Here is a 15,238-nt window from a genome sequence, read left to right on the forward strand (position 1 = left end):
GAGACAGGGTTTCTCTGTGGCTTTGGAGCCTGTCCTGGAACTAGCTCTGTAGACCAGGCTGGTCTCGAACTCACAGAGATCTGCCTGCCTCTGCCTTCCAAGTGCTGGGATTAAAGGCCTGTGCCACCATCGCCCGGCTAGAGTTTCTTTAGTTCATGATTACTCTGGTTCCTGTGTACTCCAAAGAGTACGGTTAGAAGCTGGTTGGCTGTGGTTGTGGTGTTTTGTTTTGAGGGAAGGGCTATTTGCGACTGCCCAAGCTGGCTTTGAACCCACAGCAATCATACGACAGTCCACCCAAGTGGTGATAGTATAGGATAAGCCACTCTGCCTAGCTGAAGGAAGAGACAGTCTCCTGAGAACAAGACCGATTCCACAAACCAGACTCTACAAGACACTGTAGCTGGTGTGCATGCAAAGTCTCAGCTGTTCTCAAGGCACACTAGGAAACAATGATTTAAAATCCCAATGCAACCCCGGGCGGTGGTGGCACACACCTTGAATCCCAGCACTTGGGAGGCAGGCAGATCTCTGTGAGTTCGAGGCCAGCCTGGTCTACAGAATGAGTTCCAAGACAGCCATGGCTACACAGCACTGTCTCCAAAATACAAACAAATACAGCTTATGGAAATACAAAGTACACTCTGTGTTGTTTGGGGTCTGACGGCTGGTAATTAGGTTCTGAAAGAGTGATTCCCCTCAAGTCGTCTAGACTGTCTCCACATGAGGCACCACGAGATTCAGAAACATAGACGATATTTAACATATGCCTTTGCTGTGAATTGAGTACTAAACTTGACGTTTCACATTCTTCCTCCTATGAATCTAACTAAGCTGCCATTTTATAGACAATTTAGACTCAGAACCATGAAGTGACTAATACTGAGTGCACAATGAAAAGCAGGTGTTGAGTCCAAAGTCTATTTTCTTTCTACCCTAACACACTGAAGTGTCAGAAAAGTATCGACCATATATGCCAAAGATCTTCTCAGACACCTGCGAATCCTGACAGTCACACAAAGCAGACTCAAGTGTCTATGTGTGTAAACACAGACATCAGCTAGAATACAGACCGAAAAAGACGACAAACTTCTGACAGGGTTAAACCAGCTGTTCTCAATGAGGCTCTTAGTTCTGAAGAAAGTTCATTCTTCCCCCTATAATACAGGTTTGCTTAAGAGAAATAAAATCTGGTTCTAGCAAAATATATTCCTCTTTATATGCTGGGGGCCTTATATTCTAACACCCTGCAGAAGTGACTCTCAGGAATTATTTCTAGGTGACGAAACTATCCCTTTGCATCACTACTAGCTCTCAATACCTCAGTCAATTGTAACTTGGAGAGGTAAGGCCTCCTTGTCCTTCTCAGTGTCGACTGAGAATGATTTTAATTTTCCTGCTGGGCCACACTTCCATCCTCCTGTTTATGTTCTCCCCTTTATTATTTAGCTTCAGGGCTAGGAGACGCACTAATGTGAAGGGACACAACAGTCGTGTAGCAGAGCGCGGCTCTCAGCTGTAAAGCAGCTGTCACTTCCCACGGCAGAGGATGCTGCCTTTGAGAATGCGGCAACAGCCAGTGTGTGGAGCGAGGAAATCAGTTTATGTAGCACTTTAAACAAAAAGGTGCCCGGAATCTCAGCTGTTATTGATGGGGAGCCCCGAGGTGGAGAGTCACTGTGTTAGAGTCCCGGTCTGTGCATATCCCTAAGGGAGCAATTTGGCAACACCAGGAGAAAAGAGTCTCAGCTTGCTGTTATTGCTTTGAGGCCCCAATTTAATTTCAATCACCCAGCAAAGAGACAGACAGTCCTTCAGAACAACAGACCATTACGGGTTTTTCTGCAGGGTATCCTAGAAAAAGCATCTATACCCATCCTACAAACATTTTTTTTTTTTTTTTTGGTTTTTCGAGACAGGGTTTCTCTGTGGCTTTGGAGCCTGTCCTGGAACTAGCTCTGTATAGACCAGGCTGACCTTAAACTCACAGAGATCTGCCTGCCTCTGCCTCCGCAGTGCTGAAATTAAAGCTGTGTGCCACTGCCACCTGGCAAATAAAAAATTGCAACTTTTTTCTTTTTTTTTGTTTTGTTTTTTGTTGTTGTTGTTTTTCGAGAAAGGGTTTTTCTGTAGCTTTTGGAGCCTGTCCTGGAACTACCTCTTGTAGCCCACGTTGGCCTCGAACTCACCTGCCTCTTTCAACAAAGCGTTTTAATTAAAAACATTATTATACATACACATTGCTGTTCTAGACATTCCCAAGAAATTAACAATGTAGGGTTCCTGCTGCCAAAGAAAGCCACTCCCAAAGACAAGCTCAACACTAGGATGCGTTCATTCAACAGCACTTGAGAACAATTCATGTCCCTAATGCCCAGCTTCTGCTCTGTAGCAAAGGCTCCATCCAACTGGCAGAAGAGCTACTTACTACCATGAGACCAGCTGTTCCTGTAAGCAAATCAACTACAGAAAAAGTAAACAGAATGCCTTGAGCTCAACATGAGTGAAGACTAACTGAGGGAAAGGAAAACTAAATTGTGATGTTTTAAGTTCAGCACACAGGCATTCTCCTGCTAGATCTTCTGGGTCTTCACGCCTAGAGTCTCACTAATCCCCAAAGCCTTTGCTCGGCCGACATAGAAACAGTCTCACAATGGTAATATACATTGGGGAATGACACCTTTTAAACAGTGAAACAAGACCCTCGCCATCCAATCTCCACCCTTTGTCTACCATGCACTATCAGAGCTACACTGCAAGGCACACACAATTTCATGTCTTGATTACCAGCACTTTGTTTCAATTAAGAACTAGAGTTGACAGGCGCCAGGGCTGTGGAGCACACCTATATCCCAGCACTCAGGAGGCAGAGGTAGGTGGGTCAGTGTCAGTTCAAGGTCAGCCTGGTCCACAGAGCAGTTCCAGAACAACCAAGTCTATGCCAAGAAACCCTATCTCAAAACAAAACAACAAAATAAATAAATAAATAAATAAATAAAATAAATAAATAAATAAGTTGATGGGCTACTATCTTTTTTCATTCCCTTTGGATTTAGATAATTATAAATAACTTTTCAATTACCCTCTGCCTGCAGTCTCTAGCATGGCACTGTCCTGTCGTCATACTCCCCACCTCTGCCCTCCCCCCACACACACCCAGGAATCTGCACTTACTTCTCAGTGAAGTCTCTGCTAACTACCCTATTTAAAATTGGGCTGGAGAGATGGCTCAGTGGTTAAGAACATTGCCTGCTCTTCCAGAGGTCGCGTTCAATTCCCAGCAACCACATGGTGGCTCACAAAAATCTGTAACGAGGTCTGGTGCCCTCTTCTGGCCTGCAGGCATACACACAGACAGAACATTGTATATATAATAAATAAATATTTAAAATTGCAACTTTTCGGAAATGGCAGCTTTATTTTGCTGCAAAGATTTGTCCCCATCTACTATATTTGCTTACTTTACTGTCTGTTTGCTGCAGAGCCACTGGTGTCTAGAACACTGCCGGATGCTTGACAGTCACTGAATGAGTGAACCTCCTCATGACCAGTATTCAGGTCTTTAAGGAGAGAGTCTTTGCAACAGCCTTTAATTAATGGATCATAGTATAAAAGTCTTAAATGGCTCTTGATAAATATTGTCAAGATGTTTTCCCAAAGGAAAGAAAAGCCAATGTTAAGGATTCTATAAGGCTGACTAGAACTGTATTTGTGGAGAATTAGACAGACCGTCTAGATCCGGAGCCAAATCATCTCAGGTGATCTTGCTCCACTAATTTACTAGTCACCTTCTTGTGACATCAGATAAAATTTCGGCATGAATGACAAGTCTACTACCTATGAATGAATCGGACATGGTGGTGGTGGCCTATGTCTTTAATCCCAGCACTCAGGAAGCAGAGGCAGGCAGATCTGAGTTCAAAGCCAGCCTGGCCTATAGATAGTTTCAGGGCAGCCAGGGCTACACAGAAGAAAAAAAAAAAAGTCTACCACCTTTCACCAACCCAAAAGCTGAGATCATCATCACTCAGCAGACTGAAACCTAATACTGCAGATTCCCCTTCTGTACAGCAACCCACAGCTTGACGCGCACACCAGCTTCATCAATCAACACATTTTTTGTTCAAGACTTAAGTAGAAGACGATCTTACTTGAACTTAAGGAAGTGTGCAGTTGTGCTGGCCTTTAGCTGACACCATGCCTGCCTAGTATGCACGAGCCCCTGGCGTCTGTCCTCAGCCCAGCAAATGATGGGCTTGGTGGACCACACTAGAGACCTCCCAATTATCCTGTAATGCACGTTAGTTATCCCAGCACTCCATAGGTAGGAGGATCAGAAGTGCAAAGGTATCCTTGGCCACAAAAGGCCAGCCTGGGCTAGAGTCACACATACTCACAGAGTACAGTTAACTTAGGTGTGATAGAACTTTAGAAGATAAATGGTGACTCCACTAACCCTCCTACACACGACTGGGATGCTACCGGATAACAGCCTTAACTTTTCTCTCGGTGGAGCTGTGTGTGACTAAGCTGTTATCCGGTAGCATCAGAAACGTGCTTCAGGGCGGTAGGTCAGTGAGAGCGGGGCAATGAATTCTTATTAAAGGGGGACCTAAAGATAACCGGAGACCGTCAAGGTTCCGAATTTGCAACGTTCCAATTCTTCACAACTAGGGGTGCTCTAATTAATCTCGTGGGAGACAACTCTGGGCCGCCTAGACCTCTCAAACACCAGTGCTTTCCCCCTCGGAAAAGCCTGTTCCTCCGAAGGGGTCACAGGGAGCTCCGTCCCAGCCACTCCTAGGCCAGGCTTGAAGCGAAGACCACCACCTCAGGGGAACCACACCCACATCCCTCCGGCCACGCCTCAAAAGGACGCCCCTGACTTGGCCCAAAACGCAAAGCCCAGAGCAGCCCCCCTCCCGGACGCCCGCTCGTGGCCTCGGACCGGCTTACCGAGGTTCCCGGTCCCGTGCACCCGCAAGCCCGACCGGCCCGAAGCACTCACTCTCCGGCCGCCGCACCCCAGGAGGGCTGCCGTCCGGTCGCGGCGCGCCTCACTAACGGCAGTGTGGAACCGCGCCGCCAGATCCGGTTCAAAATCGCGGACCAGCCAATCAGAGAACATCGTCCTCAAGACAACGCATGCGTCAGGGCTAGGGGGCGGGAGCAAAAAAAAATCGGAGATGAGCATGCGCATTACGTTAGGGAGTCGCCGAAAAGGGCCATTTTGGCTAAGGGCACAGTTAGGGTGGGGGCATTGTGGGGTGTCTTGCGGGGGTAGAGGGTGTTTTGTGGTCCGTGTAGGTTCCCCGCCCCCGACTCCGGCTCCCTTTCCTGCAAATATTCTAATGACCTGTTGACTAATTGCATATTATTCTTGCCTCCTTGTTTCCCCGGGGCAGGCTAATAGGGCTCTTGGAAACTAATAACTGAATAGTTTCGGATCTCACTGTAGAATAGGAAGAATTCCAGAAGGAGACAGAGTAGCAATCATTTTAACCATATTTTCTGAGCTATAATTATCCCTTCATTCATTCACGCATTCATTCAGACTTTTATTTGATGCACAGTAAGTATGCCAACTTCATAGCTCGCACTCTGCTGGAATCAGAGAAATACAGATCATGTGATCTCAGCTTTCCAGTAGCCATGAATGAGGGAGACAGCTCCAAGAAACAAACAGAAATACAAAATGAAGTGTTCTAATCCCGTTTAATAAATGCACTTAAAATCTGGCATTATGCTGATACAAAGCTTTAGAACTTTCAAAGGTTCGAACCCAACATCAGAAAGGCCCTTTACCCTACAACCGAGTGCCAGCCAACTCTTCATCCTTAACCTGTTAAGGTACTCTCAATTGTTCTATTCTTTTGTTATTTATCTGTCTTGGAAATTCCTTCACTGGATACCAGCAACCTGACAAAATACTGGTTAGATAGAGCATACTAGAAACAGTGAGCCAGGTACTGTGGAGGCGCATGCCTTCAATCCCAGTAGATAGATAACTGTGGAGGTGCTACCTTCAATCCCAGTAGATAGATAGAGCATACTAGAAACAGTGAGCCAGGTACTGTGGAGGTGCACGCCTTCAATCCCAGTAGATAGACAGAGCATACTAGAAACAGTGAGCTAGGTACTGTGGAGGTGCACGCCTTCAATCCCAGAGGCAGAGCCTGGAGGATCTCTGTAAATTCAAGGTCAGCCTGGTCTACTGGGCTTACTTCTCTACTTAACCAGTCTGGTCCACTTCAGTAGTCTGACCACCAAGAAAGCTGTACCCCTCCTTGAGCTCTTTCCAATGGTGACATTAAAAAATGGCAGTTCTGCATGGGCATGGTGGCACACACCCATAATTCCAACACTTGAGAAGTGAAGTGAGAGATAAAGACCAGCCTTGGCTACTTAGTGAGCTCCAGGCCAGCCTAAAACAACCACAGCGGATCTAACCACGGCTCTTCCTTGTGTCAAAACATTAATAACTTCTTTTCACCTCTCCTTCCTATTAAAGACCAAAGTCCTGAACAGGGTTCTCCTAACATGGGCTTCTGGGCTCCAGCCGCCCTTACTAGCCCCTCCTATTTACAGGTCTCAGAGTTCGCCAAGCGCTAGCAAACTAGCGAAGTAAAGCTCTAGCGTTCGGAGCTTTGCTCTTGCTGTCCATCTGCCTCAGCACTCTTTCTGTCCCGTCCTTCATCTAAGTTCCATCTTCTCTGGACAGCTTGAACTTGAACTGCTTTCTTCAGAGACGTCTTATGTTTTTACTCTAAGCACTGCTGCCCGCCTCGCATGAGTCACCGCATCTGTGTGTGGTTACCTCTGTACGGCCTTCCGCATGCTAACTGTGCTTTGCCTCGGTCGTCTATAAGCAGAAATAATGTCTGTCTCATTGGGTCATTCAGAGGAATAACTCAGATGTCCGTGTAACACTCAGCACGTATCCCAGGACGAAGTAAATGCTCAGTAAGGGCCCCTTGCCTTGCTTGCTGGGCCGTCAGCCTCAGGAGGACAGCAGTAGAATGCCTTTGATTTACCACTACATTTCCCATTGTAGGTAGCCCCAAGAAACATTCATTTATGTGCAGGTGAGCTCAACCAAGATGGTGGCTGTACTCCACTCCATCACCCAATCTACAAGTTCCAAATGATGCCTGGGGAGCGGCTCACCTCCACCCGGAAGCAAGCACCATTCTACTCAACCCCCTTTGTCTGCTGCACCAGCCTGGTGAGGAGAAAAAATGCTGTGTGTGTGTGTGTGTGTGTGTGTGTGTGTGTGTGTGTGTGTGTGTGTGTGTGCAGGTATGGTGCCGAGGGACGGGGTGTTAAAATCCTTTCACCCCACTTAGTTTTCTGCATAGGGAACATGCTGGGCACACTTGAACCTGGAAAAACAAAGGCTCCAGGTCTATGGATTTCAATCCTGACTCTGCCGCTTATTGAAGGCTCAGGCTTTTAGTCTGGTTCTTCTGTCTCCGGCCTTTTGGAGACTAGACGGCAGTGTCAGGATGCGGGTGGAGAGGTTAAGTCTGTGAAAGGGCTTCCCTGTGAGGAAAAGCGCCGTCATTGGGCAAATCCTTCTGGTTGGAGCTGGAGACCGAGGACCCTTGCCCGGCAGCCCCATCCCGCCTCGCCCGAACCCCTCCAGGCCAGGAGCCCGAGGTCAGAACAGAGGTGCTGTCACTGGATTCGCTGGTCAGTGCGCATTTGTCTATTCACATCGCCCGCCAAATCTGGCTTGTGCCTTTCAGTTCCTTCTCCTTTGTTCCTGGTGTCTTTTCAGACTCCTCCTCCAGTTCTCCGAAAATGTAAATTGAGCATCTATTCGAGGACCCCTCTCTCTCTCTCTCTCTCTCTCTCTCTCTCTCACACACACACACACACACACACACACACTGCCTGGAGAAGGCTCTGCGTGATGCACTTATAGAGGCAGCAGGAGCAGAGGCCTGGTCTCAGACAGCCTCTGAGTAACCCAGAAACCCAGAAGTAGAGTTTCCCAAATCCACCACAGCCATCCTCAGACAAGAAAGAACTAAGAAGCATGGCTTGGTAGCCTTTAATCCCAGCCCTCAGAAGACAGCTTGGTACTGTTTTGGACAGGTGAGCTGAAGGCAGATGTGATGAGAGTGAAGTCCAAAAAACGAACAGAACCCAACCCAAAGCCTGGAATGTGAAGCAGATGGACAGGTCAAGAAAAGATGGAGAATCAGGCAGTGTGGCTTGAACGCAAGGCCCCTAGGAGTCTGGGGACAAGACTGTGAATGATTTTCACAAAGGACGTGAGAGACCTTAATACCAGTTCAAACTAGCTAGATGTGGTTCCTGGGACTCTGTTTCTTCACTTGCCTGAGCATCAAATGGATGTAATGGTAGTATTAAATAGTGTAATGGTAGTATTAAATGGTGTCATGGTAGTATTAAATGGTGTCATGGTAGTATTAAATGGTGTCATGGTAGTATTAAATGGTAAAGGCTGTCTGGGGGATTAAATCAAACTGTTCACAAAACTCAGCTCAGAGCTAGGTGTACGCTGTGCTCCAAGAATATTAGCTGATTTTGTTTGTTTCTTGTCTGTTGTTGTTTTTGACAGTTTCATGTAGCCCAGGTTGGCTACATGATGTGAGTTCAATCACAGGCAGCCAAGAATGATTTTGAAAACCCTATCTTAGGCCTTGCTGGACACTGACCCTAGGGGCCTCTTGCTAAGAAACATTCTACCAAATGAACTACAGTCTCAGTCCAGCTATTTTTATGACTTTTATTTTATGACTTTTAGCCCTCTCTTCCTTCAGTTAGACTTCAGAAACCCAGGAGTTTCCCAAATCCACCACAGCCATCCTCAGACAAGAAAGAACTAAGAAGCATGGCTTGGTAGCCTTTAATCCCAGCACTCAGAAGGCAGAGGCAGGCAGATCTCTGTGAGTTCAAGACCAGCCTGGTCTACAGAGAGAGTTCCAGAACAGCCGGGGCTGCATAACAAAGAAACCATGGAGTCAGGGGTGTTGAGGGATGAGAAAAGAAGGAAGGAAGGACAGAAAGCTGTATAACAAGACAGGGTACCCTTTCTCAAAGTGGACAACATACTTGCCTGGCAGTAGGAGGCAGCAGCGTAGAGCCAGAAGGTCTCCACTACACTCCCTCTTCTGCCGACCCTGCAGGTTCTGATCCAACTCAACCATTTCCATCAAAGGTTGCTTCTGGAAGGGCTGGGGGACTTCACGAGAGAATTTGTGTGTATATGTGTATACACAGCTACACTACAGATTTAAGGCCCCATTCCACCAGTAAACTAATAGGACACAGAAAACATTCCAGCCCAACCTAAAGATTCATGAAGAGATGGACAGGACTCTTCACTGTGCTAGGAGAGACAGATGTGCGTGTGCGCATACACGCTCGGGATAAATTTTTGCAGAACAAATGAGAAGTCTGGACCTCCAGTTCCCAGTCACCCTCTTCCAGCTTCTCCGGCCGGCACATGTGACTGCTGGCTCGCCTCCCTCTGCTCTGGAGATGTGACCACACCACATCTATGACCACATCTCGCTCATCTGCTCTTCCTACCTCACATCACCAGTACCCCACTTATGCCTCTGAGCTACAAATTTCTTCCCACAATCCCATGCATGCACATATGCGCCTTGTTTTTCTTGAGACAGGGTTTCTCTATGTAGCCCTGACTGGCCTGGAATTCACTGTGTAGACCAGGCTGGCCTCGAACTTAGAGATCCACCTGTCTCTGCCTCCCAGGTGCTAGAATTAAAGGTGCATGCCACCACACCCAGCCCCGCTCCCTCTTAACCCTCTCTATCCCTTATCTGGGCTTCGGATACCATCTCTATTCCCCAAGCTATCTGCTCTTAAATGTATTAATCCCATTCCCCACCCCACACCTTATCCTTTCAGAACGCCGCAGCAGAGAAGACCGAAAGGAGAAACAGTCAAAGGAACAACAATACACGTATTTGGTCAGGCTTCTCTGGGCAGCAGAGGACAGTGGGACAGACAGGCAGGCAGGTCATCCCTTAAACACATACTCACCTGTAAACATAGACAGACACAGACACACAGATAGGCAGGCGCACACACACTGCTCGGCAGAGTTCTGTTGTCCTGCAGTGTACCACCCTGCTTCCATGGGGATACCCTTGGTTTGAGGAACTGGCTTTCCCTAGGTGCCTCCATGTGTCTAGGAGCTTTCAGCAAGCAAAAGAGCGGGTCATGACAAGTCTAGGGTCACTGCAGCTACTCCGTTGACAGCCGAGTCCTGCCTGTCCCTCCCACCTTTCCTTCAGCTCCTCCCTCCCTCCCACCTCCTTGAAGCCTTAAAGACTGGGGCAGGGGGGTCAGAATGGAGCCCATCCTGGCAAAATGAGAAGAGATTAGAGCAATACATTTGCTGTCAATGGCAATAAGGCTGTCTGAGCCAGGGAGGAGGAATATTTGATTTCGGACTCTCCAGGGGTCTTGAAAGAAGAACACTGGCAACCTGCAGCCTCAGGCCTGGGCATGACAGTGTGAAGGACTGGTCCCATCCCCAGCCAGCTGGGGACCCTGGTGTCCCAATCCTCCCATTTCCTTATCGACCCTGTTCTCTGCAGTTACCCGCAGGGTTCTAGCTCCCACCTCCTGCCCACCCCTCCTTTCTCCCTCTCCTCTGCCAAACTGGTTTCCCCAAAGCAGTTTTTCTATCCGGCACAGTGTGATGATGAAGCAGAAAGAGCACTGCTCTGGGGGCCGGAGAGGAGGCTGGGATTCCAACCTCCGGCTACCTCTCAGCCTGGGACAGTCATTCAGACGCTAAGCCAAGGACCGTGTGAGTAGACAACACCCAGAGGCCTGGGGTCAGGCAGGCTGCCTGCTGCTTCAGTCCTTATCCTCAGCTTTCATTTGTTCGTCTGTAAAATGGGGCTGAAGAAAATAAAAAGCTGAGTGAGCTCAGGTGAAAGTAACTAGGGGCTATGAAATGGGGCAGCACTGTGAGGATCCAGACACGCTCCTGCTAGAGACTGGCCTGGGCACGAAGCCTCCAGAGGGCCCTGTTGGCCCTAGGATCCCTGAAGGTCTGGTCCCCTATAGGGAAAGGGTAGTTTGGCCATTTCTCTGTCAAACAGTCCTATGTTGGGAGGAGCAGCTATCAGCTCACCTCCCACAGACCCTGAAAGGTCTTCCCCGGGCAGGGGTCTGAGAAGGAGCTACTGCTTGTGTCTACTTTCTAGGTCATCCAGGGGACAGGCACCCTCTGGAGTCATCCTGCTGACATAAGGGATGAGACAACTTCCACCCAGCCTCCAGGGACAGGATCAAGATTGCTTTCTTTCTTTTTCTTCAATTTTTAAAAGAAGACATATTTGTTTATATGCTATGTGTATGTTTTGCTTGCATGTATTACTATGCACCACACGTATGCATTGCCCAAAACAGCCAGAAGAGGGCATCAGATTAACTGGAACTGGAGTTAGAGATGGTTGTGAGCTGCTATGTGGGTGCTGGGAACTGAATCTCTACAAAAGCAGCCAGTGGTCCTAACACTGAACCTCTCTCCTGCCTTAAAGATCAGGACTTCTTATCAGGCTACTATGAGCCAGGCTCCATTCAGTGTTCCTCATACAATATCTGGGCTGCACACAGCCTGAGAAGAGGTAAACAGCACAGAGGCTAACACTGTGTGGGTCCATTATTACTAGATGGAAGAACCTAAGGCTGGCCAGGCAGTGGTGGCGCATGCCTTTAATCCCAGCACTCGGGAGGCAGAGGCAGGTGGATCTCTGTGAGTTCGAGGCCAGCCTGGTCTACAAGAGCTAGTTCCAGGACAGGTACTACAAACTACAGAGAAACCCTGTCTTGAAAATAAAAAAACATAAAAAGAAAGAAAGAAAGAAAGAAAGAAAGAAAGAAAGGAAGGAAGGAAGGAAGGAAGGAAGGAAGGAAGGAAGGAAGAAAACTTAGGTGAAAAAAGCAACACACATTTATTAACTCAGCTTCTGCAGGTCAGGTGTTTGAACAGCTTAACTGGATGTTTCTGGCTCGTGTCTCTCACAAGTCAGCTATAAAGGTGACAACAGGGCCTACCATGTCACCTCTTGCCTTCATTGGAGGATTGTCTGCATCCAAAGTCAGGAACACAATTATAAACAGTATTCAGTTCCTCTTAGCCTCAGGGCCTTGTTGGGGGATTGGCCTGAGGCTACCCTCCACGCAAGCCCCTACAGGGTTATTGCCATCTTGGCAGCTGGTTCGCCTCAGTCCAAGTGAAAGAGTACCTAAAATGGAAGGCACAGTGTTTCTGGAGACTAACCTGTTCATCTATCCATCTGTTTGAGACAGGACCCTCATGCAGCCTATGCTAGCTTCAGATTCCCTCTGTAGCTGGAGTCCTTGAAGTCCTGAACCTTCTGTCTCCATTTCCATAGTGCTATTACAAGCATGCACTACCACACTTGGTGTGGTTTCATCTTAAAGTCACGCCCCATCACCTCACTGGACTGTATTCACTGGAGATGTTAGTGATGTTATTGGGGGTTCTGAGGTGGCTCAATGAGCAAAGGGCTTAACCACAGGCCTGACAAGCTGAGTTTAGTCCCTAGACCCTACAAAGAAGAATGGGAATACTAACTCCTGAGAGGTGGCCTCTGACCACACACACACACACACACACACACACACACCACAAAATAATAGATAAATGTAAAAGTAAATTCAAGCTTGGTGGTGGTGGTACACACCTTTTATTCCCAGCACTCGGGAGGCAGAGGCAGGTCAATCTTCCAAATTCCAGGATAGCCTGATCTACAGAGTGAGTTCCAGGACAGCCAAAGCTACACAGTGAGACCTTGTCTTGAAAAAGAAAAAGAAAAAGAAAGAAAGGAAGGAAGAAAGAAAGGAAGGAGTTGTTAATTGCAACCAAGCCAAAGGAATAGGTTTATACAAAACATAAAATACCAGGAGGCAGAGGTCACTGGGAGCCACCTTAGAGGATGCCTAGCAAATGCTAATGGTGGTAGCCATGACCCCAGGGAAAGTGGAGCTAATGGCGCTGACTGGAGTGGGCATGGCAGGGGACCTGGAGGTAAAGTGCTGGGTCACCATTACAACGGAAATGCTTCCTCCAAACTGAGTCTGAATGAGCTCTGCTACGCTCTAGCCCATGCCACATTCCAGTCCACTCCATTCCCCAAGAGTCCATCTGATCCATTAGTCCTTCTGCCAGTCACCCCTGCTCTGGGCTGCTCCTCTCCTTTGGGCAATTAATGAGCTAAGTAATGACCAAATGGAGAGCAATTACCACCAGCAGACAGAGGCCCTGGACAGAGGGATGCTTCACTTAGGGCTTTTCCCATTAGAGAAAGGCACCTCCTCATCCACTTCTGCAACCTCACACCCCTGATCTGCTCTCGCTTCTCTGAGGACATACCTCATCCGCCATCATCCAGTTCTGCAACCTCACACCCCTGATCTGCTGGGGTCGCTTCTCTGAGGACATACCTCAGTCACCATCACTTCCTCTCCCCTTCTCAGTCTTCCCACACACTTCAAGACAGAGAGAAACTTTAGGGGAAACAGAACCGAGCCTCTGTAAAATTCCAGGGCCTCCATCTCCAGCCTCCAATCTCTTCCCACTCCTGCCTCCCATTACCTTAACCTCCCAACACCATAGGGGTTCCTCAATGAGCCTATGAGGGGGCTTGCCTTTGCTGAAGCCTCATGGTACACTCATGCCTACCACCCTAGCCCCAGCATTTTGAAGCCTGACAAACAAAACAAAGATTTTAGCAAATGGGAAAGCGTTTTCAGACATCTAGGTGACCAAGTCCTCACGCAGTAAGATCTCCACAGAGGAACAAGCACAGGGTGTCACATTGGGGTTTGGAACTCTAATTCTAGCCTTGTCCCTCCAAGCATGTGACTTCTGCTCTCCAGGCTTAGTATGTGTGTCTGATTTTGGTTTGGCTTTTCCAGTGCCGGAGTTGACCTAGGATGTTAGACATTCAAGCAAGTGCTTTACCACTGAGCTACAGTTCCAGCATTTGGTACTTTGAAACAGGATACTGTGATTTAGCCCAGGCTGGTTTTAAATTCCCTTCGTATCCTAGGCTAACCTTAAACTCATGATCATCCTGCTTCCGACTCCCAAATCCTGGTAGTGCAAGCGTGCAGCATCATACCTGGGTAAGTGCCTGCTGGTCCTAAGCTTCTGCAATTCCACATCTCAGAATCTCAGGGAAGGCTAGAGATTGAGCAGGAGGCAGTAGCTGTGCCAGGAAGCTGAGGACCATATGGCACACACGGTTTCTGCTCACTAAGAAAAGTCACACTGGCCACAGAGGGATCTCCATTCCTGTGCATCATAGAAACCCAGAGCCACCCTCGCCTTCCTATCTCGCATCTTTTCAGGTCTCAAGTGCATGACTTTCCTCACCAGCTTCGCTGTGACCCCAACAGCACATCCTACAACCGCTATACCTCTTATCTCTTTTCCTTCCCTGTCTCTTGACAAACCTATACTGCCCTACCTAGACCCAAGCCACTTCTGTCCTGGCTTCCATCACACACCTCTCTGTTTCTTGCTCCCACCCCTGTGGTCTCTGTGACGCCTCCTACCTTGTCTTTATCCCTTCGACTAATGTTTCTCGGGTTCCACTTGTCCTTCAGCCTCCTCGCCTGCCTTCTTTTTGTTCACGCCTTTGTACAAACCCTGTGTGGTTTTGTTCTTAGCCATTTTATAATGGTAGCGCAATAACAAAAGGAAAAAATAGGATGTAGTGGTGCTCATAAAATACAAAGGGCTCACATGCATTTCGTTGATTCAATGAGGCAAATATTAGCCTCCAGTTAGCAGAAGTCAATTTTGCCTTCATAGACTTTCTAAAAAAAAAAAAAAAAATCCTTTCCTTTTTATTTCCATCACCACTGCCCTAATTTAAGCCTTTAATACCTCACACTCATCTTCGAAACTTGCTTCAGTGCCCTGGATGACAATGCTGAAGGTCTTAGAGGTTGAGAAGGAAAGGCTGGAGTCCCAGTTAACCAATTGACCAAAGGCTTTCAGCTTAACCAGACCAGGCCCCCTTCAGAACAGCGCTATCCGGTGGGCTGCGCTGTAAAGATAAGGTCCTCAGAACCAGAATCTTTTGGGGGAAAAGATTAGGGTCATAGACGAAATCTCAGAGCCTGTGACTGGCCTGCCTGGAAAGAGAGCAGTTCCTGATGGAATAGGGGAGGGATGCAGAATGAACTT

General features: G+C 47.9%; 1 protein-coding gene across 3 annotated transcripts in view; it reads right to left on the reverse strand.

The window, feature by feature from the left end:
- Racgap1 (Rac GTPase activating protein 1) overlaps positions 1 to 5,083 on the reverse strand; it is a 29,985-nt gene extending 24,902 nt beyond the window's left edge. For 2 of the 3 annotated variants that reach the window (XM_050122420.1, XM_050122418.1), the window contains exon 1: positions 4,957 to 5,083. The gene's annotated coding sequence lies outside the window, so the exon portion shown is untranslated. The remainder of the gene's footprint in view (positions 1 to 4,956) is intronic. The other variant, XM_050122419.1, reaches the window with a different exon arrangement.
- Between the last annotated feature and the right edge of the window lie 10,155 nt (positions 5,084 to 15,238).

Source organism: Alexandromys fortis, unplaced genomic scaffold (assembly GCF_014885135.2).
Source record: "Alexandromys fortis isolate MF-2015 unplaced genomic scaffold, M_Fortis_MF-2015_v1.1 scaffold_216, whole genome shotgun sequence".
Taxonomy (NCBI): Eukaryota; Metazoa; Chordata; class Mammalia; order Rodentia; family Cricetidae; genus Alexandromys; species Alexandromys fortis.